Source organism: Balaenoptera physalus (genome assembly GCF_965194825.1).
Source record: "Balaenoptera physalus genome assembly, chromosome: 8".
Classification (NCBI taxonomy): Eukaryota; Metazoa; Chordata; class Mammalia; order Artiodactyla; family Balaenopteridae; genus Balaenoptera; species Balaenoptera physalus.
This window is the reverse complement of record NC_138887.1, coordinates 73412331-73436367: the sequence shown is the minus strand read 5'-3', so window position 1 is coordinate 73436367 and position 24037 is coordinate 73412331. Positions and strand designations below refer to the sequence as shown.

Below are 24037 nucleotides of genomic sequence, written 5' to 3'. Positions count from 1 at the left end.
AAAAAAAGAACCACAGGTCCTCCACAATCTTCAGTGCAGATTAATGTCCAGAGTAGAATAGTATCTGGTGTGGATCAGTCAGGGCTCACCATATATTCTCCAAACTTTAAATCCTTGTAGCTTGGAGGTATTGACACTCTTCAGGCAATCAGGAGCCAACGATACTTGTGGATGTTCACTTGGGAAATGTCAGAACTAGAGACTGTAAGATTCTTGTTAAAGCTTATAATTGGCACAGAGTGCAACACGGAGTATGTAATTAAGTCTATCCCAGAATTACAACCTTTACCCATGCAAAGCTGGAAACAAGAGAAAAGATTTATATGCTGGACATTTTAATTACAGAGTAGGAGGAAGAAAAACAGAGAGAGAAAAAGGATGTGGCAGTATGTTGACTATAATATTCTTAGAAAAGTAGGAAGAAAGTTATGCTTTCACAAAAACTCTCAGTAGTTTCCTGACTTGGAAGAGAGGAGACTGTGGGTATGAAAGAAGTGGGGACTTGAATTACCCTGACATTATTATTGTAGAACATTCCTCAAGTCTTTCCTGAATAATTGGATCCTCTAATAGGTGTATTACTTTGCAACCCTAAGATGGGATTGAATTGGCAAGAATGCCTTCCCAGAGGCTGCCGTGCTCCGGGAAGTCAGAATTTGTAGATGTAGCGGCCACATGAGTGGTGGTTTCTGTTTGGGATACTCCCAGCCTTGGGCATGAAAAACTAAAAGGCAGACATGAAGGAAAACATCGTCATTTCCAAACATCAGGAAAACAATCCTCCATTTAAAAACCACTATATCTTTCTGTTAAATTAGTAAGATTAGAGATATATAAGAAATATTTAAGTATGTATATATACTACTAAAATTTAAAATTTGTATACCTATTGAATTTAATTTTAAATTTATGTATATTTAATTTAATACATATATATATGCTACTTTTTAAATAAAAAGTTCAAACAGCCAGGCACGAAACCATTCTCAACTAAAAGTTCTTAAATGATTCTAAACAAAAGATGAAAACAGATTCTGAATTTTTTCATAGTTTGGGAGTTCTGGACTCTGGGAAAGAGACTCCTCCAGTCCTGATGAGGCCATTGGTAAAATAGGTTTGTTCAGTGTCTTTTTCTTTCCACTGTGTAAACTGCCTTTAATTAGCTCACTTAGCTTTATCTATGTCACCCACTGAAGCCAGGCAACTAGCTGTGAGGTGGATTTCTGCCTTTCTTCTTTTCATTCCTGTGAACTGTATAACTTCTATTTTCCTTATTACAGTAAAACACATTCCATGGAATACATCACTGACACAGTTTATGTTTCAACTATGCACACTTAGCATGAATTTTTAAGTCCTATCTGTGAAGGACTGATGTGTTTTAACATTATTTGTCTCTGAAATGCTTTATATATCTAACTCGCACTTGATTAATCGGCACATCTCCTGCATGTTCTGAATCCTGTGGTAAGCCAGCGCTTTAACCTTCTATCTTGAGTATATTCTGTAACATGTGTTATTTACTCTTTTATGGCTTCTTTTTCTGTGGGTAAGTTTGACTGATGATGGCTAATGAAATACACACATGTGAGAATGCCTGACTTAGCTCAAAGAAACAAAAAAAGGAGTATTGCTCTACATATAAAAATATTGAGTGTTCTAGCAAATATAGGCACTGTTGGTGAAATGATGGAGCAAACTGCAGGCCAATATCAGCAAGGAATTAAAGACTGAACTCTTTCAACATTGTGAAGGCCGTCATACATTCATCCTCAGCCTGGGAAAATAGACCAATAATAATAGAACGAAGTGAAGCTAGTAGAAACTACAGCTGGAGACAGGTGTCTGCTTGGGGAAGATGGAATTGTGGTAGTAAATGGGCCAGTAACGCATCATGACAACACAGGGAGGTGGTTAGAACAGAAGCTCCCTCCCATCAGTCCACAAAACAAGGTCCTCCCTGAAGCAGCTGTTCTCAAAGTGTGTTCAGCGGACTCGTAGCAGCATCACTAGGAATGCAGACCTCAGGCCCACCTCAAACCTACTGAATCAGAACTCTGGGGGTGGGTCCGTCAGTCTGTCCTTCAACCGGCCTCTGGTGATTCTGGTGAGGGCCGAAGTTTGAGAGCCACTGTGCTGAAGTGTACATGGAGTGGGAAGCACAACCTTGCTCCTGTTGCAGGTGACTTCAGTCTTCCTGCCCCCTCAGAGCAACAGCCTCTTTTTACACTTTGTGTCATTCTAGTGTTCATGGACACAAATTCTTCATGCCAACTAGTCCCTAAATAAAAGCTCAAGTGAAGACACAGTCACGTAGTTCAATGCCACAGAAAATCTAGCTTGGTTGACTTCACTGAGATCCAGGCTGTCCATCTCCAGTGCGTACCATCCTGAGTGATTTTCAAGGATCATTTTGCCTATGGTCAATTTTCACCTCATTGTGATCACTTTGAACCTCCAACGGATTCTACTCTACCATTCTCCGCCCCTCTATCTCACTGTTTTGGCTTCTAATCAAGAAAGACTGCCTTGGTAGCCCAGCACACACTTAGCCCCTTCTCAATGATTCATTTTATGTTCCACAGACCTCTCACATTCAGCTAAAACTCCAGCTAGATGACCTGCAACACAAAAGATTTTTGAAGGGAACAAATATTCTTTTCCTATTTTTCTGAGTGCTTTAAACACAACTGAGTTCTCCTAGCAGTTACCCTCCTAAACTTGGGATGACCATCCTGCATCATAGTTTGTATTATTAAAAGGTTTTCTGTCTGATTATAAGCCTGGAGATCCCAGGTCTAAGAGCAGCAGGCCTAAGAATCCTAGTCAACTGCAAAGGTAACATGGAGAAAGCATTTTCTCTGTGCCCCAAAGAACTAAATGCTCAAGTTGTTGCTCAGGAAAATGCAGGAGAACCCTGTTATTTTGTTGCTGTGGAGAACAACGAGGACTTGACTAAATATTGCTTTTTATGGGAGCCCAGCTGCCCTACCATGAGCCCCAAACATGTGGTGGTGCCTGATGCTTTGCTGGCTGTAACCTGGTTCTGATTGAAATGAGAGGGTTGGAAATTGAGGAGGAGGCGAGTGAGAGAGCTATAGCTTACAGAGTGTCCAGCGTTACAGCCTGTTGGGCACCTGACGTCACACACAGATATTACATTTTGTAACCGCCATCGGATGTTGGAGGTTTCATAGATGATAGCTCCATAGGGAGCTGGAGAAGGCCACCTACACAAAGGTCTCTGGCTGGCTCCTTCTTTATGTCTGCTACCCAACAAGAAACCAATATCAGGAAAAGATTTACGATTTGGTGGGCAAAAGATAAATGATTTCAGTCTCTGGATGCTTTAAGAGCAAATTTTTGTACACCATATGGTTAAAATTGATCACTCCATCGACTTTTGTATGGGATGGGCCCAAACTAATGATGTTAGGTAATCAATGAGAAAAGGCTGTGCATGAAGAATTAAAAACCACAATAATGGATTGCTCCTCACAGCAAGAAATAAGTGAGGGCTGGTCATGTCCAAAGAAGGCTGGACCCAGAGCCATCTCCCCTGGCTCTGGTGCTCTGAACAGACACTATTAGAGGCCTGTTGGTGAAGCATGGCTCCTGAAGTAAGCCCTCTGACGATTGTATTTCTTTTCATGGAGATTCTGATTTCTCTGTCTTCGCTGGCTTCTCGCCTCTACAACTTGTCTTTTACTCCTAAGAAATAGATCCCAGGGTGCTGCTGGTTGTTATAATTAGCTCTTCCTGTTTAAGTGTGTGTGAGAGGACCAGACCTCGGTAGTAAGCCACTCAGAGGGACAGAGCACTCTTTTCCTGACTCCTAACACATGCTTGGGCTACTAGCCTCCCTGTGTAACTGCTGCACATTCAGGGCATCTGGACCTATGAGACTTGCCACCCCCCACCCCCGACTTCCCAGCCAACATGTGGAGAATAATATAAGGGCATTAAATTAGACCTCATTACCCAGCCAGTTGGGCTGTCCAGCTCTCCCGCACATAATAATGAGGTCTGATTTATTGTGATCATTATTCCGGCATTACAGGTCACTAAATAACATGCTCTGCCCACACATGTCTTCTAAGCTAATAAATATCCTGAGAGGAAACAGTCTTGAGGGCACGAGTCTCAGGTTTAGATCGGTAACTGCAGGCTCATTAATTGTGTGAAGGTACTTTGCCTATTGCTCACGAAATCTTGGGAACAGAGATGGGACAAGTCTAATGAATAACCTGGTGGATGTGAGTGAGAGACAAAGGAGAGAGTGTCCACTGGATTCTCTGGCCTACGGGGCAAAGGCCAAGGAGGTATGCTGGTGGGTGGAACAAAGCCGAGGCCAACCAGGCGAGTCAGCCACGGCGCCACCCTGACAGCACAGCATCAAGATGGCAGGCCTTCCTGGAGCTGGCTCTGTGTTTCTCTCTCACCTCCTCGCACCAGGTATTCCCGACAGACCACCAGGGAGTTCCCTGCCGTGTCACTCTCTCTCACTCTGGGCCTTTGCACGTGCTGCTGCTTTCTGTCTAGGATGCTGTACCCCTTTCCCACGTCCCCTTTTACATCATGGTATTATCATGTTTGGAGACTCAGCTTAGATGTCGCCTCCCCTAGACGGCCGTCCACAACCCTATAGCACCAAGCATTTACTCTTATACCGCATAGCGCGCCATACAGTTTCCATTTACTTGTCTGTATTCTCTGCTAGACTGTAAGTCTCTCAAGGGCCCGGTCAGCATCTCATTGATCGCTGTATTCCTAACACCTAGAGCAGTACCTGGGACATGGCAGGTATTGACTAGCTGCTTGGTAAATGCAAAAATATTAATTCCTGTGCTCAAGAGAAGAAGGAAATGGAAAGCAATGCCATAAATGTGGTGGTGGTTTTAGAGGGCGGTGAGTTTTTCATCCTGGCAGTCTCCACTCAGGGAGAAGAGGCCCCCAGCCACCCTGCACCTCACTTCCCTGAGCCTCTCACTATAACATGCATCAAATTGGGAATGTCTTGAAGGAAGGAAATACGATTTGGTTAATCTTAGATCCCTCAGAGCCTTGCCTGCATCTTGGTACATAGTAGGTGTTCATTAAATGTGGATTAAGCTGTTGACACTGGTAGCTGGGCTTTCCTATTCATCAGATGCTGGGGCTCTGGGGTCATTTCCTAGAGTGTGTGGGAGAATGTGGTTTTCAGCTGGGGAGACCAGGCTACTTTTTTGTCCCGCCCCGGGTTACGATTTGCCAGCAGGCAGGGAAGAATGAGGCTCTGGCGGGGTTAAGTGTTCTCTGTAAGTCTAGCTAAAGCAGGTCCACATGGTGACACCTGGCTATATGCTTTTCCTTGTAGTCATAATCTTACATCATAGAGTACTGAGTTTCAGCTTTAGACATAATAGAATTATAAGAAAATGACAGCATCAATGGATTGCCACAAGTCCTATATGGATAACGTCCATATTTATCTTTTTAAATTGCAATATATTCTATTAAAGGCCTATCTGCCTCCAGGAAGACACTGGGGATCAGGAAAGCAGGATTAAAAATAATCCTTTTTTTCTAACTCATAATGTAAAGTGTAACGGGTAAATACTAAGTAAATCTGACCATATATCTACATTATTTATGGGAATAATTTAGGATTATTTGCTTTATAGGAAATTTGTTGGAATGCTTTAAAAATTACTGAAATTAAATGAAATCAGGCTCCTTGAATTATCCATGAATGCAGCTTCACATAATCAATACTTTAGCCATTCTGGGATGACATTACATCTCAAGACTATTTTCTAACTTAATATGATTAGAAATAATAAACTGATATTATTTGTGAACTGGGGCCTCTGACGTCGTAATTTAATGCCTTCATTATTGCACTCAGAGAAGCTGAGAGACCCACTGAGACCCACGTATACGCGTGACTACATGTCCAAGTGATAGCCTGGTTCCTCTAGCTTTCTTTGGATGGCGGCTTATGTGCGATTGAGGAATATTCTTAACGTATTTTTAAAACCCTCTGAGCATTATTTTCAGGAGAGTAGTGTTGTAGTTATTTAAAATGAGAAACTTTTATTGATTCAATAACAAAGACTAGTAGAAAATGACATGACTTATTCCTGAATTGTATTATTACAGATATTTTCATGCTGGTCAAGAGGAGAGCTCTATGTAATGGGGCCACGAGAGAGTTGTTATTTTGTATGTGTGTGTGTGTGTGTCTCCAGCCTGGGCTTGAGGCACTCTTGTGGTACATACTGCTTTTTGCTGCTTTATGGGAGAAAACGCAGGAAAGGGTGTGGATATCTGAAAGTATGGTGGGGTCTTAGACCTGAACGTTTATCCTATTTCTCACGAACTCTGCTCCTGCCCCTTCTGAGTTGAGGAGTCTCCTGAGTCTCTGCGTATTAAAGCACTTTCTCATGAACCTTTGCCATGGCCTATGCAGCAGCTCAAAGGGATTTCCTTCCCTGCTTAAAATGTGTTGGGCCCACATCTTAGCCCAGGAGACTGTCGGAGTCCCTCTGTGAGGCCTGTTCCCAGAGAGTCACCTATGGTGAGAAACCGATGGAGGATGTGATTCCCAAGGCTCTGAACCAGACTCTAAACTGGACAACACAATGAAATGGATGGGAACGTTCCATAGAAAGATGGTCCTGGCTGGGAGGGGCTGGGCTACAAGGAGATGGAATGTGCTCTATTTACAGAATGTGATGTAAAATGCTGAACACTGAGGGAAGGAGGCGGTTATGACTTCTTTAATTGACCAGGACAACAGGAAATTGTCTCTCTCTCGGCGAGAATGGAAATTGCTTGCCCGCTGGCTCTGTCGATTGTGGGTGACCTGTGGAACCAGCTCTGGCATCGGGAAGCTCTGCTGGAAGTTATGTGGCAGAGACGACTTGGGGTAACCAATTAGTTCTGGACTAGGCAACAGTAATAACCAGGGCAGCCCACTGTGCTCCAGATGCTATTGTAAGACTTTGCATGCCTCCTCTCATTCACTCCTTAAATCAACCACAGTTGTATGAGGTGGGTGTTACTACTCCACATGTGGACACTTGGTGAGACTGTGACTCACCCAAGGTCACCCAGCTGGAGAGGTGCAGCTGGGACTGAAATCCAGGTTGTCTAAATTCAAGATCAAGTGCTCAAACTAACGCTGCATCATTTGCCAAACAGATGCAAGAAAGGGTCGTGAACGTATAACACGTACATTCAGAATCCATTGCTTTCTAGGGGAAATATTTTATTTTGTTCTGTTTCTCTTTTTCTCTCATAACTGGCCCCAGTTTTATAGCATAGTGTTTTGGAATTATTGCAAATAGGGAACCAGTTATTACTAAAATGCATACTTCTGGCCACTTCTACGGAGGCTCTAATTGCCCTTGGAAATGCCTGTGCTAGGTAAAGCCTCACATTGAGAAGAGAGCATTAACAGCAGATCTGAGCTGGGACGAGTTTTCCCAGGTCCCAGAGATACATTTGCCCACAGGAATTGGAATATGATGGGGGGGTGCTTTGTTAGTTACTTAGTCCATTGCAATGTCTCTTCAAAGATAATGAACTCTGATAAACAACAATAAACAAACAGCCTCTGAATCAGTAATGAGAAACTCGTGATACCCCATGGTTGTAAGAACAGCGGAAGATTCATAATCCTTCTGCAATGAGTACAGAATTGGAAATTCAAATAGTAATGGTGACTGACTGCCATTTATTGAGTGCTCACTCTTGAGTCAGGCACTGCTCTAAATCCTTTGTGGGAAATGCCAGCTCACTGCATTCTTAGAGCAACTCTGTAGAGTGAATGCTATTGTACAATTTATTTCTGCTCCTATCTTATTGGCTGGAATGAGTCACATGGCATGGCTAGATACAAGGGAGGTCCAAACTGAGTGGCTGGTGCCCAGATAAAACTCTGGGCATTATGTTATTAAAATAGAAAGGAAGAATGAATCCGGGGACAGTGAACAGTCTCTGCTCCAAACACACTTGAGCAAATGAACTTATTCTTGGAGTGACCCAAGAAAAGAAGTCTTTCTTATCCTTTCCTCCAACTAGTTTTCTGGAAGATGAATGTAGAGGAACATGATTTTACAGAGGTTCCTAGTTTCACTGAGGTTCTGGGTACTCTGAATAGATAAGAGATAAGAAAGGGTGAGTGAGAAAAATGAACAAGCTTAAACGTTGCTTCTTCTGTAAAGCTTCTTCTTTTGGGCAGAACCAAGACTTTTGTGTGTAAAGCGTTCTCAGATTTTTGCCTTATTCTAGAAGCTATAGAAATTGTTCACTTGTTTATTCAATAAGTATTTTTGAAAGCCTATGATGAACTGGGCCCGGGGTCTACAAAGACACACAAGACAAACAAGGTGCTTGCTGTTATAGAGTTTATGTTCTGTTTGGAGGAGACAGTAATAAACAAGTAAACAAGTGAACCACAATTTCAGAAGGTGATAGATACTATGCAGAAAGAATACAAATTAAAACGTAAAAATCAGTAGCTTGTAATAACAAGCATTTATTTTTCTTGATTACTAGCTACGTATTTTGGGGGGCCCAATACAAAATGAAAATGTGTGGCCTCTTGCTAAAAAATATTAAGAATTTCAAAATAGTAACAGAGATCCATTGAACCAAGCATGGGCCCTTCTAAGCAAGGAGCAGGGAGAGAGCTTGGCCTACCGAAGCCCATTGAGCCAGAACCCACATCTGATAAACCTATGAACATCGTCAAGGAGAATTCAACAAAGCAGCTGTTCTAGAAGCATGGTGTGGAGTCAATATGGCTTTCATAGGCTTCCCTGATGCTGGCATTTGTAAAGCCTGAAGTTAATCCAGTGGACCTAATTATTTTCTCCTTTCCTCTGTGCAAGGTGTGGTAAGTCTACTCAGAAGTATTTGTGCTCTAAGGGTGATTACACAGCAGTCTGGGGTGTGGGGCTCTGTGGCGATAGCTAGGCTCACAGCAGTCAACCTTGGTACTGTGGACATTTGGGGCTGGGTGACTCTGCTGTGCAGGGCTGAACTGTACACTGTAGGATGGTTAGCAGCGTCCCTGGCCTTTGCCCACTGGATGCCAGTAGCAACCCCTCAATTATGACAACCAGAAATGACTCCAGACATTGCCTTGTCCCCTGGAGGGCTGGAATCTGAGAACAACTCTTAGCCTTCCTTTGCTTGTCTCAGCTACAGCAGTAACAATACTAATAAGTATAGCTAAACATGTATTAAATATTTTTTCCAGGTACTCTGCTGAGAGTTATTTGGATTATTTAATTCCAAAAAAAAATTCTAGGTGGAGGGTTCTGTTTCCTGTTTTACAGTAGAAGAAACCAAGGCATGCAGCTATATCTCTCTAATGCTGAGGATGTCAACTGTTTATTTTTTTCCCACTATATTCTAGGTGAATTTCAACCCCACCATTCAGAAAGTTCAGAGCATCTGCCCAGTAATTACCCCTATTACCCTATGCAAAAATTGACATTGGATCCCTGAATATTTATTATATTTTACAAACACTTACTGTATGCCAGCTGCTGATACAGCACTTTCCAGATGTTAACTCATTTGATTCTTATAACAACCTAGGGCAGGTAAGTCCTATTATCACCTCCACTTTATGGATGAGGAAATGGAAGCACAGAGAGGTTGAGCAACTTGCCTGAGGCCACACAGCTAATAAGCAGCAGAGCCAGGGTTCAAACCCAGGCAGTCTGACTTCAGAGTCCAGCTCTTATTCAGCACACTATACCTGGTGCCTGGTAGCAGCCAAGGCCAGTTGTGCTGTTGGGTTTGCGGGAATATCCAGTAGCCATGAGGAAGCCAGGAAACAGGGTGGTAGCTGGGTGTTTGGAACACATCACAGTGTACAGCGTGTGGACCAAAGACTCCTCCCAGGTGCCTTAGAGTTCATCACGAGGGTGCTGGAATCCCTTCCCCGCTGCCTTCCCCACTCTCAGACCCCTGTGGCTCCCAATGACCTTGGAGTGTTGAATCAGGTATATGGGGAGCTCCTGTAGTCAGACAGAGCAAGCTGTGGTACTAATTCCATCCCTTTGGTCTTTAGTCCAGATGAAGACAAGCCACCCCACATTACAGCATCACCAGGCAGCTCTCCATGACTAAAGAGGCAACACTTTCTCCATCAAGCAACTTTACCTGGGGGACAACAAAGAAAAGCCCAGAAAAGTCCTGCTGGGCATTGTTCTCAGAACCGAGGAGCAGCTAAGCCTGCTTTGGGCACAGAGACAAGCCAGGAAATGGGAGCGTGGACGCATGGGTACTGGCTTGGGCAGACTGGACATAAAGACAGATGTGGTAGGCAAGAGGCCAGAATGGGCCAGTGACCACAGGGCTTAACTAACATCAGCAGAAGCAAAACATTCATAGCACAGCCTCCAAAGGTGCAGGACAGGGTGATGACAAGGAGACTGGCAATGGCTGTATCGAAGCAGACCCGAAGGGCTGCCTTCTCAGCTTGGAGTGACCCGGGAGGGGGAGCTTCAACATTGACCTGACCTTTGACCCAAACCTAAGCCAAACTTTCAGCAGGCTGAGAAGAAGACATTTTCAGATTGTCATGCCATTCTTTCCAGATTTCTGTGAAGGTTCAGTTGTCTTAGAATAGAACTCAGAGGCGCCACCTGCGAGCCTGTGGAGCGGGCCCTCCAGGAAGCAGGGAAGAGTAAACGATCCACGAGGTCTCTTCTCTGCGGAGGTTCCCACTGTGGTTTCTAGACTGGAAAGGTCTGAAGAGGCAAAGGGCTGGGCCTCCTGGGCTTCCCCACTGTGTCCCCCGGAGCCTCCCAGGGTTGGGGTCAGGGGAGGGTTACACACACAACACCGAGCCTGGCTCACCAGGATGTCCAAGCAATTTGTTAAAAAGTTAAAAAAATCATTCGTCTAACAAATATGTATGGAGAAAGGCTCTGTTTAAGACTAGAAGCTGAGGTGGAGGGAAGGCTGGTAGATAAAGAAAATAAGAACGACGAAGAAATTGCCCCATCCCAAGGGGTCCCAGGCTCTGAAACCAACCTCTTCTGTGAGTAGAGCTTCTTCTCTAATGTCAGGTATGTGTAGAAAGCCAGCCGCTTGTGGCAGGTAACTTCTCTGAAATTAGAATTATTCACTTCAATAATCACCCCCATGTGACAGTCAATTACCTTCAATGGGTGCCCCATCTCAGTGTATGCTCCAATGGGTGTTTTCTTGAACCCAGGAAAGAACATAAGGGAACAGAGGCACCATGTCCCTGCTTAGAAGACTGGCCATTGTCTTGTGGTGCTTTACGGCCTAAGTTGTACTTTCACATGTGTAGACGATCTCATTGGGTCATTATAACAACCCCTTGCTGAGACAGAGCAGAGCCTGTGGCATTATACATGTGAGAAAGATGATGACAATAATAAAACCTCCCATCTATTGAATACTTGCAATGCGTGGGGCACTGGGCCAAGTAGTCTATGAGTATTCACTGTTTAATCCTTACAGCAACCCTATGAAGAAGCCACCTTTTCCGTCATTTTGTTGATATGGAAAAGGGAGCTCAGAGAGGTCAAGTGACTGACTCAAGGTCACATAGCTAGTTAGTGCCAGAGCCTGGCTGACTCTAAGTCCTTGCTCAAAGGCACTGAAGTCTGTCTGCAAAGCGTTTATGATTTGCTAAAGGTAAACAGCCAGGGGAGCAGCACCCTGGCTCCTGCTCCAGGATCCTTCCCTCTGCCCACAGTCGGCTCTGCTGAGTCCCTCAGAGTGGGTGGCTTCCAGCTTTTCTCATCCCACCCGCCTGCTCTTCAAGCCCGCTCTGCCCAGACAGGGACAGCTTCCTTTCTGTGAGCACTAATGAGCTCTGTAAGCCCAGGCAGTGGCCTCGGGTGCCGATTAGGGCCACAGTGGGAGTTAGCCGGGAACACAGGCGTCTCCTGCTTGTTTTGGGAAGGCACCAATACTAGACCACCCAAACTGCCTCTTAGCCAGGCCTCCACTTGGGAACACTGACATGGAGTTGGCAGCTTTCCTGCTCCTTCCCTACCTCCTGATAACTCCCCTGGGCCAAATACTCAAGTACCATAAGCCTCTCAAAGCCCCAAGACCAATGCACTCCCGGGGCTGATGACACAGCCCTCCGCTGGGGATGTGCAGTTTCCCCTCATTCAGTTAGGTGACAGCTCCAGCAGCCTAACTTAAAAAACAGTGGTGCCTGCTCCCTCCCTCCTGGCCCACCTGGCTTCAGTCTCAGCCTGTGCGGGTTTGCACCAGGACCGCCCACTTCCACAGCCAGGCCAGCAATGAGCTTCCAGCCTGGAGCATCTATCTCACTCACTGTCACAGTTGCTGTTACTGCCTGTGCAGATGGGGTGGAGAGGGTGAGGCTCATTGTGTGGCTTTAGAATCAGGCAGTTCTGGCTCTGAATCCCACATATGCTGCTTAGGAACTGCGGGACCTTAGGAAAAGCCACATTTCTCACCATGTTGGAGTGTCTTGATCTGTACGATGGGGCTGATGCCACCTCCCTCTCAGGATTGTTCTATGGGTTAAAGATGACACTGCACGAAAGGTGCCTAGAAGCAGGCCTGGCACGTAACGGGCCCTCCGGGGATGTGAACGCTTGCCCTCCCCTCAAGCTCTTCCCGCTGCTTCTGCTCTCTCCCCCGCCTGGAGCCCGCAGGGGGCTGATCACGCCATGTCCACACGCGGAGGGATGAAAGGGAACGTTTATAACCAGGGCTGCTGGTGGCTTGGAGACAGAGGCCAACAGGGCAACTTCTCTACACAGAAAGTACAAGCACCAACCCCTCTGCTCAGCGCTGGAGACTTCCCCGCGAGCCCCCTGACCACGTTGCCAGGCTCATCGTGGATTTCCCCCATTCGTGGCTCCCACTAATGCTGCGTGCTTCCCCACCTCCACACCTTGGCCTTCTGTTCTCTTTATTCTCTTTATCGGGAATACCCTCCATTCCAACCTTTGTCTACAACTCAGTCCATTAAAATGCCTTCTCAGTGAAGACCTTTCTTAGCCTCTTTGGATGATAGTGTTATAAACAAGTAATAACAGTGGCTCCACCCTTGAACCCCACAACTAGAAGGAGTGCATCCTGGACAGCACTGACTGTGAGAAGTTGTCCCTGCCAGAGGACAGGGGCAGCGTGCCTTGAAGGACAGCTCTTTGTCTTGTCCTGTTCTTTTTGGAAGACGGTAAACTCTATGAAGGCAGGGACTGTATTTTATCTATTTATCAACTCTATCCTAACAGGACATAGTCTAGGCCAGTGTTCCTCAGTCTCGGCACTGTGGACTTTTGGGGCTGGCTAATTCTTTACTGGGGGGCTGTCCTGTTCATTGTAGGATATTAAGCAGTATCCCTGGCCTCTCTCCCTCCATGAGATGCCAGTACCATTCTACCCTCCAATTGTGACAACCAAAAATGTCTCCAGACTTTACCACATGAATTTAGGAGGAGTAAGGGAGCCAAGACACCTTGGTTGGGAACCACTGCTCTAGAATCTTAATCAATACCTTTAAAAATACTTTATTATAAAAAAATTGCAAGCAAACATAAGAGTATTAAAAAAAAGAAGGGGTAATGAACCGTAAGTATCCACCACTCCTCTTCAATAACTATTAATATTTTGCAAATCTTGTTTCAACTACCACCACCTACTATTTTTCTGGAGTACTTTAAGGCAAATCTCAGGCAACATGGCATTTCACTCCTAAATACTTAGGTTATGTATGTAAAAGATAAGAACTTAAAAAAGCATTATCATAATAGCATCACATCTAACAAGATTAATAATTATTCCTTAATATTATCTAATACTCAGTCAATGTTCAGATTTCCATGATTGCCACAAACCATGGACTTTCTTTTCTTGAAATCTGTTTGTTCAAATCAGGATTAAATAAGGCCAAGAAATGCATTTAAATTTCTTTTTATCTATCTTTTTTATGCCATTAATTTTTATGAATAATTAATACATATTTTTCATTACTGAAAGTGAGAGGTGCTGAACAAACTTTGAGGCAAAGGAAAAAGGTTTCTGAAAGTTGGCATAAAATTTTCTTCCCCGAAGGTGCTAAAGATAAATACTCTTGTGGCCATCAATGTTGGTTTAGTTTTGCTCCAAGTCACCGACACACTGTCTAAAATATTTACTTCATGCATTTGTAAATAAATATCTTCATTTTGTTTTTAAGTGTATTTGTAATGTTCAAAAATTAAATTCAACGCACTCCCTTGTTGAAAATGATGCTATGTGTAATTTAGAGAAGAAACATGATCTCCCCCTGTTGTTTTCTCTCTTTGTTCTTCCAATCCAAAGTCAAGTGGAAATGGAAAGGCGTCTCCTATTGATATTGCTTGCTTCTCTAATGACCAGGAAGTTCTGATATTTAAAGCAATTTCTTGATCCCTTTGATCAGTGGTATACTCATGTTTAAGCATATGTTTCCAGACTTTAGATAATGACTTTCTCTTTGTGTTTACAAAATTATTTCTACAGCAAAATAAGAGTACGATTTATTTTTCTCTGCAAAAGTAACCTCAGGGTGATAGGAAAAATTATATATCTATCATGTTGCTTTGTTGTTTGCTTGTAGAAGCTGTAATTTGTTTTCCTCTCTTGAAATATTTGCTTTCCTTACGACATAGAGAATATTTGGAGATATATTATATATGCATCTGCTCTATGCATATATTCTTGCCCTTGGGTAGAAATCTAGTGTCCATGGAAGAATATGGCATTTGATTGAAAGCCAGCGAGCCTGGTAGTTTTCCACCAGTTACAATTCACAGTTCTGCTTGAAGCAAATACCTCCAACTGTGGATAATGGACCTTCCTTGAGAATCTGAGACAAGTTACTGGTTAATGTCTCTGAAACAGCCTGTTAAGACTGTTACTACAAATTAGAGTCTGGATCATTCCGAAACCCAAATAGACTTCTTTCATCTTCCAGATGGCCGTCTGATTGGGAGCTGGGCAGGATCACGTTTCAGGTTGTGACTTAATGATTCAGGACAATATTTATGGTTATTACTTGACAGAGGGCAGTGAGGAAAATTAAAGCACAGCCCCAGGCTTCATTTATGACAAAAAACAAATTCATGGCAGGGCTGTAGATTAGAGATGGCATCTCCAAGCTCCAGGCAAAAGCCCTGGCACACTATTGTGGGATGACCCACTTAACCAGGTACAGCTTGGTTAGCCTGGCAAGTCCCGACTTCAAAATTTCAGTTGATGCATTATCGCTAGAAACGACCAAGCAACTCTCTAAATAGAAATCTTGGAAAAGGTATAGCTATGAGTGAGAGCTTTCAGAGGAGACAAATAATGCGATTATGTTCTTTGCTGGTATGACGACTACATGCAGCTGAAATATTATGTTTTGAGGCACATTTTAAACTTTATTATTACAGCTGGTAATATCAACAGGAGAAAAATAATTCCGCCTGCCAGTTGCGGGCATTCTGTTTATGTAATGTGTGATTTCTGCATTAACTTTTCCTTCTAAAACATGCTCTGCATGATATAATATTTATCTCTTACACTACCCAGAATTTTAGGAATTCCATAATTGGGTGCTATGGGGAAGAGAAAGACAAGACGGGGAAGACATAGAAAGGGGATAAATAAAGCTCGAGGCAGTTAATGAAAGTGTAGATTGTCTAGAAAAAAAAGCCAGGAGAAAGTTTATCTTGCCCCATTAATCCTCTACTCACTCTGTGAAATGAGAATGCACATATTGTTCTGGGGGGAAAAAAAAGAGAGAAAACTAAACCATATGCCATTAATACATTTGACCAACTGTGACATTTTTTAAATAAGGTTTTAACTGGTTTTATTACACCAACTGTGTAATTTCAAAATGACTCCATCATCTATTATATCTATTATAAACAAGTACTTTGTTTAACCAAGCCAATAATAACCTTCACAGGCAGAGAACGTTGGGATTTGAGAGAACCAAATCCTCTGATTGTTTAGATAAAGGGAAAGAGGGTCTCTGACTAGAAATAGAAACAAGAACATGATCTTGAAAAAAAAATTTTAATTTATCACACAATTACCAATAATTTGATATTTCTTCTATGGTGTGTGGAAGCGGCTGTCCAGTGCCTGAAGCCCACCCCACACTGTCTTGGTTCCACACTCACAATCCAGCTTCCAAAGGCACAGTAAAGTCTGGCTGTGTGAACATCACTGGGGGTGCCCTGTCAGGGGGGGGCTTTGCCAGAGAATGTGTGGTCGGGTGACTTACAGAGGAGTCTCTACCTCTTCTTTAGGCCTCTGCCTGGTCAGCCCAAGCCATGAGCAGCTGCGGACGGCAGGTGGAGGAGAGGGCACAACAAGGAGAAGTCTCCTTCCCTCTTCACATCCTGTAAGGAGCATCTAACACTCTCCTGGGTTCAAAGAAAATGCATCAGCTGCCCGAATGTTTTTCAGCTGGCGACCTTTTTTCCTTTTGACAGTCTTTTAACTCGTTGCTATGCTCATCATTTTTCTTTCTTTCCAAGCACTTGGCTTTGTTCCTGCCTTCTGGAGAAGCTCAGGCTCTTTCATTTTGCAGGATAGATTGGATGCTTCTTCAGGGTGCTGTGTGTACCTTTTGATTTCCTTGGTGTGTGGTGTTCGTGATGAGTGCGGCCACAGTTGGCTCTTTTCCTGAAGCACACTGGTGTCACTTTGGGCTGCTTCCTGGGGACACTGGGGGCCTGCACCATGGCTCAGGTGGATGGACAAAGCTAGCTTCACATCCTGCTTCTATCTTCTATGTGACAGGAGGAAACTAACCCTCTGAGCCTACAACTTCATCAATAAAATGGGAACAATAATTCCAGCTTCACAGGATTGCAAGGATGACATGAAGTTGCATGCCTGAATCACAGGAAAAACACTTCTTAGTTGAAAGGCTGACCCCGATCTCTGCAAAAGGAGAACCATCCCTCCAGGAATATTATGCCATCTGTGCTTCATACCACACAGTCACAGCAGGAACCACAAACCCAAGGCCATAGGATCAGTGCTCCCGGGTCGTCCATGCTTTGTACTGTAGCCCATTCCCAACGCCAGCATCCCATGATATCCCGCTCCTCTGACTCGACCTTGCATTTGCAACTTCATCACATTCAGTCTTGCAACACCCTTATGTTGTTGTTTGCTATCGTTGGAGCCACAAATATTGTCAAGCCAAAACTGACCTAATTTACCTTCTGGGCCAATGCTTCCACTTTAGAAGGGAAGCCCAGGAGGGCCAGAAGGTTGTGTGACTGACTACGGGCACCAAACCTAGCTCGTGGCAAAGCTCGGTCTCTAGACGCATAGGCCAGCAGAGTTTTACCCACCTGAGTCTTACAGTGTTATTTAACTCCTGTGTTTTCATGTGTGATTCGTATGCAGGCCTCCACCCCTACCACACCCACACCGGATTTAAAGTTCCTTTCAGACGTATCTTCTTATAGGCTGTCCTGCCTTGGAAGGGGGTAATCGATGAAAACTTGCCAGTTGAGGGAAGAAAGAATTCCTGGACATGTCAGCAAGCAAACATTTTATCAAGTAGCTTCTCCTTCAATTTTACAGACATTATTGATCTGAAAAGCAATACGGATAAAATTTTCACGTAGGTAGAGGAGGGTTACCCTGAGCCACGGGCCACTGCATTTCTTCCCTGGGAGTGCAGTGTCCATGGCTGCACACCAAGAACATTACTTAAGAGCACAAAGGGCAGGGGATAGTCAGTGCCTTTCCTGTACCTTATGATGAACAGGACCTCTTTGCAACAGACTAACTCTATCCTCAAACTCACCCAAGCAGCAACTCCTAACCTGGTTAACTTTCAAGCATGCTGGTGGGGGACCAAGGTACAGAACCCAATGGAAGGCATTGCACACATTCATTGAGAGAGGTGGATGCAGGCAAAGAGGAGGCCAGTCTGCCAATTAGGGGAGAAGTGAAGCAGATGACACCTGACACTGGGTAGAGAAGGCAGGGGGATTGCAAATACATATCAGATTCCATTTTCACTAAGAGGTCAGCTTTAATCAAGTTCCCAGTGTAAATATTACCAATATATACCAAATAACGGAGGTTAAACGGCCGCTCTCGAGGTCAGTGACTCTTGGTCAAGCTGGAAGATTTCACATCAAATGGACCAGTTGGAATATACCTGGAGGGCCTCTGTGCCTGACCGTGAAACCTGAACCCACACCTACTCTTCTGGCTGTGGATGGAGTGCAGAGCGATGTGAGTGTGGCAGGGCTGTCTCTGCTTTCAGCTCAGTGGTTGAAAACCAGATGCATCGCGGCCCAGGGTTTCCATAAACACAGAGGGCTGTGGTTTCTCTACGGCTGAGAATCAAAGTGAATGTTTGCTGCCCGAGCTGATACATCCTGCTCACTGATATCCCCAGGGAAGGACACCTGATGGTCCAGGGAGGGGACCCTTCTCCCACTTGGTTCTGGAAGCTGTGGTTCCTGAACCACAACCTTTATAAGATGGCAACCCTTTATAAGATGTGCTATAAGATGTGTTACAAGATCTTGCTATAGAGATAAGGCCACTATGTCAAACTAGAGGCAAGCCTGGTCTGGAAATAGAGTCAACATAATCCTGATCATCTGGGCATTTTTGAACGTGTCCTCCCCTCTTACTGCCCTTTTGCTTTTGTCTGGCCGTGTGGAGTGACATGCACGCAGCATCATTTGTCTCTGTCTCCTATTGTGCCTGCTGCCCAGTTCCCAAAACCATTGTCCTCAGCCGTCTCATGCTACCTACATGCTTCCTTGCCTTCGTGGAGTTTATGGTCTTCCAAAGAGAACAGGACAAGAAGACAAACAGTCTCCCACAAGGTACTTCTCACAGTTAGTGCTCTCCAGGAGCGATGTAAGATGTAAACCCCTTCTGGTTGGGGGGTTCATAGGAGGTGCTTTTTATTATTACTTGTTTAAAACACTAACCTACAGAAAAAAGATGCTAAGAAAGGTCTTCACTGAGAAGGCATTTTAATGAGCTGGGTTTTACACAAAGGTTGGAAGGGAGGGTGTTCCCCATAAAGAGAAAAAAGAGAACAGAAGGCCAAGGTGTGGAGGTGGGGAAGCACGCAGCATTAGTGGGAGCCACGAATGGGGGAAATCCACGATGAGCCTGGAAACGTGGTCAAGGGGCTCGTGGAGAAGTCTCCAGCGCTGAGCAGAGGGGTTGGTGCTTGTACTTTCTGTGTAGAGAAGTTGCCCTGTTGGCCTCTGTCTCCAAGCCACCAGCAGCCCTGGTTATAAACGTTCCCTTTCATCCCTCCGCGTGTGGACATGGCGTGATCAGCCCCCGAGGGCTCCATGCAGGGGAGAGACCACACGGTCAGAACTTCTCTGCTGCTTGAGCTTTGTGTTCTATTTTTTAAAACAAAATATATCAGGTATCTTCCTTTTACTGCACCGTATGAAAAATGAAATCGTTGCTAAAGTTTTTTTTTTTGTTCTTGCAACATGCTAATCATTGTGCTAAGAGATTTATGTGCCTCATTGCATTTAACCCACACAGCAATCCCACAGGCAGATCCCATTCCCAATTTACAGATGGAGAAACTGGGGCAGAAGGAGGTTAAGAACCTTATCATACGGTGGGAGATACAGGGCTTGAACTCAAATCGATCTGGTGTCAGTCTGTGTTCTTAACCACGACTCCTGCTGCTTCCTTAAATGAAATCATTGAACTGCTATCTTCTCGGCAGGCATAGTTTTGGGGCCTCATTCATTCCTAACCAGGTTCTTGGTAAATACACAATTTTCCGTTTGCATGTCTTAGCCCTTTCTTCCAAAGGTGGGCTTTTAATCAGAGGAGTGGAAAGACGCCATGTATTTTACCCTGAGGTAAATCTAAGTGAGAAGAACAGCGAGGAGCGGCAGTTGTGTCAGGCTGGCTGACTTCAAGTGGTGTGGAAGAACGTTCCATGGATATTCTCCCAGCGGTGCTCAGCACCAGCCAGGAGCTGCGTGACTGTCGAGGCTGGTGCCTCGCTCATCACTGAACCATACATCCAGGAGGAGGGCATGGGACCCATCCCGTTGCATTAGCTTTGTGCCTCATCTAGTTCAACACAAAACGGCAAGGGCAGCGGAAGGCTGCTGCCTGTGAAATGCACCCTCTTGTCATCTTTATGGGCACGCCAGACCATAAAACCTGCAGACAGATGACTGGAATAACCACATTATCTCTTTCAAGGCAAAAAGGAGAGGAGGGTGTACACAGAGATTGATGTACAAAAGCGCTAGTCTAAATAAACAATCTACATAAATTTGCATTTGCATGGGAGCATTGTTATAAAATGTGGTCTTCATTAAAGAGAGGCTGGTGATGTACCTTAGGAGGGCCTGACACATGTGATTTCTGATCATCTGGCTCCCTTGTCTCTTTAAAGTCAAATCCTTTACATAGAATATTTGCCTTGTCTAAATAATGCAACAAAATCACCTGAAGCGAAAGCCGCTGAAATCTAGAATAGGTAAATGTTATAAATACTATACAATTAATAGGGATTAAAGATGGGTATTGACTTGTGCAGTTTCCAGGGGGCTTAGAAACAGATGCATCCTGGTGAGATGTTTTGGAAAAATTATTTAAAGGGGGTATCCTGGTTAAGAACTAACTGTAACTCACTGATCCCAAAGGAAAATGGAACAAAGAATAACCAGGAGGGACCTAAAAGAACTTCCTTAATAGGAAGATGGGAGAGAATAGTTGCTCTCTTTCTCTCTCAACCCAGGACTGAATAAATAGAAAGAGAAAATGGCCTTAAACAACAGCATGAGGGATTTAGGTTGAAAAAATGACAAGCCTTCCTTTCAGAGGATTGCTTTGTACAGGCTGTCATCTGTTCAGGGGTGAAATGGAGACAAAAAGAGTAGGATGGCTTGGGACTCTTGCAGTAGAAGAAATAAGGAAGAAGAAAAGTGCCCAGACTTACTAAAGATATTCGAAAACAGAACCACAGTCACTGGAGTTAAAATGAAAGAACAGCATTCTAGACCCTAGTTTTCAACTATTAGCTGAGTGACCTTGGGAAATTACATTGCTTCTCTGGACTTTATTTTCCTTATCTGTAAGACTGGAGCATTGCACTAGAAAATATCAAAGGTTATTTCCAGTTCTAATAATTTGTTGGTTTGAGATTCCTATAACAAGGAACAGCATGTTGTGGTTTGCCTGGAATGGTCCTGATTTATGCCTATTGTCCTCACATAATTATTCACAATGCACATTTTCACACTCAAAGTATCCTGGTTTGAACCACATATTATATGGTCACCCTACCTATAACAGTTAATACAACAATTTCCCTTGATATTCGCTTAGATTGTTTCCCATAATACAGTTGTTAACCAAAAATGCAACAGAAGTATTTAGCCAAACAACTAGCTCTTTTTCTTCCAAGAAACAAATAATAGTAATAATAGCTCTTGTTTTTTAAGCTGACCACCTGCCTGGCCTTCTTGCCTAGGGCTTTCCAAGCATTAGCTAATGTAATTTCTCATTAAACTCTAGAAGTTAGATGCTACTCATTTCTCTTTTACATTTGGGAGCATTGAGGTGCAAGAGGTTAAGATAACTTGCTTAAGTCAGGATTTGAACTTAGGTCTCTCTGATCCCCAGGAACCAGCATTTAAGCTTTCTGTCATGCTGCTTGCAGTACAAGGCATTTTACTAATATCCATAGTGTGCCCCTCTCCCCTGCCCGAAGTGTCTTGGACTGGTTTTAGCAGCCAATCTTCTTGGATGTGAAAACAGAACCATTGCAAGTTCCAAACCATTCCATATGACATTTAGACTTACAGATGAAAATCTTCCAAAATCACTATGATTTCATATGAAAAACATTTTTTGCTTTCCAACAAAGAAACTCAGACCCCTGGGTCATTGTGAACGCGTCTTTGGAGCTCTACACTTTTTGATATTTACTAAACAAGGCCTGCCCAGAGATTATGGGGAATTGTGATATTGATTAAACCATGATGTTCCTGTTATCCAGCAAGGCAAACGGTTGAGTGATAAAAGCAGTCCGGTGTTCTAAAATCATTTTCAAAGCAAAAGAAGGTCTGAACAAAATAAATGATTTGAATGCAAGACATAAACAACAAAACAGGCTGGCAAACGGACCAATAACGAGGCATCTGGGACACCAGTTCTGCTCCTGATGACTTTCAGGGCCAGCCTTGATGCCTTTCAGATTTCCAAAGAAAAATAAACTGGTGACAACAGAACAGCAGCTGTGGGCACAATAAGGAAATTAGTTGCAGCAGATTTGTAATTAAGCATTGAAAATGGATCAGTATGATCCCTCCCTGCATACAAGTACCTTTCGCTTTTTGCCTCTTTTCAAAATTCCTTTTTTTTTTTTTTAAATAAACACACACTTCAGCTTCAGTCATGCATGTCCCGACCTGGGATATTAGCTAAAGATATTACTTTTTCTGGGAAAAACAAGAAATTAGCTCATAAGAAGCACAGAACCCCATGAAGTAAAATAACATTGACTTTGGATTCCTATTTCCTTTTTATTTTTGTCATTTTATAACTTTGGAAAGACAAAAGAGTTGTCTCCATTCAAAAGATTATATATTTATGTATAATAAAGGAAGGGTGAAGGATCCTGGGGCATTGTGAGGACAATTAATTTTCATTTCCCAATACAAGGTGAGGATGAAAACTTTATGATCTTCATGATTGTCTTCACATCATTTAACAATGGCATCACAGACAAAGCTTAGGCTCTAAAGATACTGTTACACACTGATGGTTTTGAAAAAATAGCAGTATTTTTGTATGGGATGAACTTCAGTGTTAAATATATTGATTATGCCTTCTGGGCTAGAGATGGCCCTCCTCCCCCTCCCATGCCCATCATTTAGTTCCCCCCACCTCTACAACCCCCATTCAGATACCCCTGTGGGTGTGTGTCACGGCTGTGATTCCAGGCAGCTACTAGAGGCGGACAGACCTAGGCCCTTCGTGAACTGGAAATGAGGGTATTTCTCAGAGGAATGAATTCCTACTTCCTGGTCCACCCTGGAGTGCATGCCCTGCCTCTTGCCTCCTGGATCCTAGCCCCTCTTCCTGTAAATCACTCTGAGCCCAGAGAAACGTAAGAAGAGCGGGTCAGACCCAGGTGTCCTGAATCATTAAGCACACTGGCTCCTCCGGGGGGCCGGCCAGACCCTCTGAGCTTTGACAGCGGTGAAATGTGACAAGAAAGTAAATATCCTAGTGACCCACTTATCCAGAGGTCAGGCATCCCTCAATCTGCCTTCTGGAACTCAGTTGAGAAGCAGGAAGGAAGCGAAACAGGCTCGAAGCAGCGGAAACACCAGTCACAAAGCAATGCACTTTAACTATGTCTAATTGACTCTTAATTAACACACGCTCCGAACAAGCCCATTTATGTAGTCTCCCAGCCCACAACGAATTAAAAGCAGAAAATTAGAGGGGGACAAGGAAGGAGGATAGAGAGATTATTAGTGATCACTCGGAAGGCAGTAAGAAATGATGGCAAACAGTCTGACATCAAAGGAAAAGATAAAAACAAGCCCCTAAAAAAGCAGTCCCAGAATTAGCAAGATCAGCAATCCACAGCCCCATCGGGTCAAACAGCATGGTGCAGCTGTTCCTGGGAGCCACAGTTCCTGCTCCAACAGCAAAGACAGCCCGCACGAAGGAGAGAGCCTGGCGTTGGGAACACAGAGACCTTGGCCAAGCGTCCATCTCCCCTCTCCTGGCTTCTCCATCCCTGGAGTGCTTGGGAGTCTCCTGGGGACATTGTTAGTACGGAGCCCAGAGCGGAGGCCCTGCCCTGGGAGATTCTGATGGAAAACCTCCAGATTCTCAGTCCTGCATTCTGCATCTTCACAAGGCCCCTCCCACAGTGTTGGTGACTCAGAATCACACTTTTAAAAACATTGCTAACTCCTTCACCAAATTGGGAAATGGCTTAGGCAAATCACTTATTTTTCTGGGTTTTGTTGCTTATGTGAAAGAAAAGGTCTAG

At 44.0% G+C, this 24037-nt stretch overlaps 1 protein-coding gene across 17 annotated transcripts in view; it reads right to left on the bottom strand.

Moving 5' to 3' along the window:
* Positions 1–24037, bottom strand: part of LOC309665525 (uncharacterized protein) — a 572167-nt gene that overhangs the window by 98132 nt on the left and 449998 nt on the right. The window contains exon 8 of one of the 17 annotated variants that reach the window (XR_014266453.1): positions 18874–19388. The exons of the other annotated variants lie outside the window; for them this stretch is intronic. The gene's annotated coding sequence lies outside the window, so the exon portion shown is untranslated. Of the gene's footprint in view, positions 1–18873; positions 19389–24037 lie in introns of those variants that run through there. 17 annotated transcript variants of the gene reach the window in all.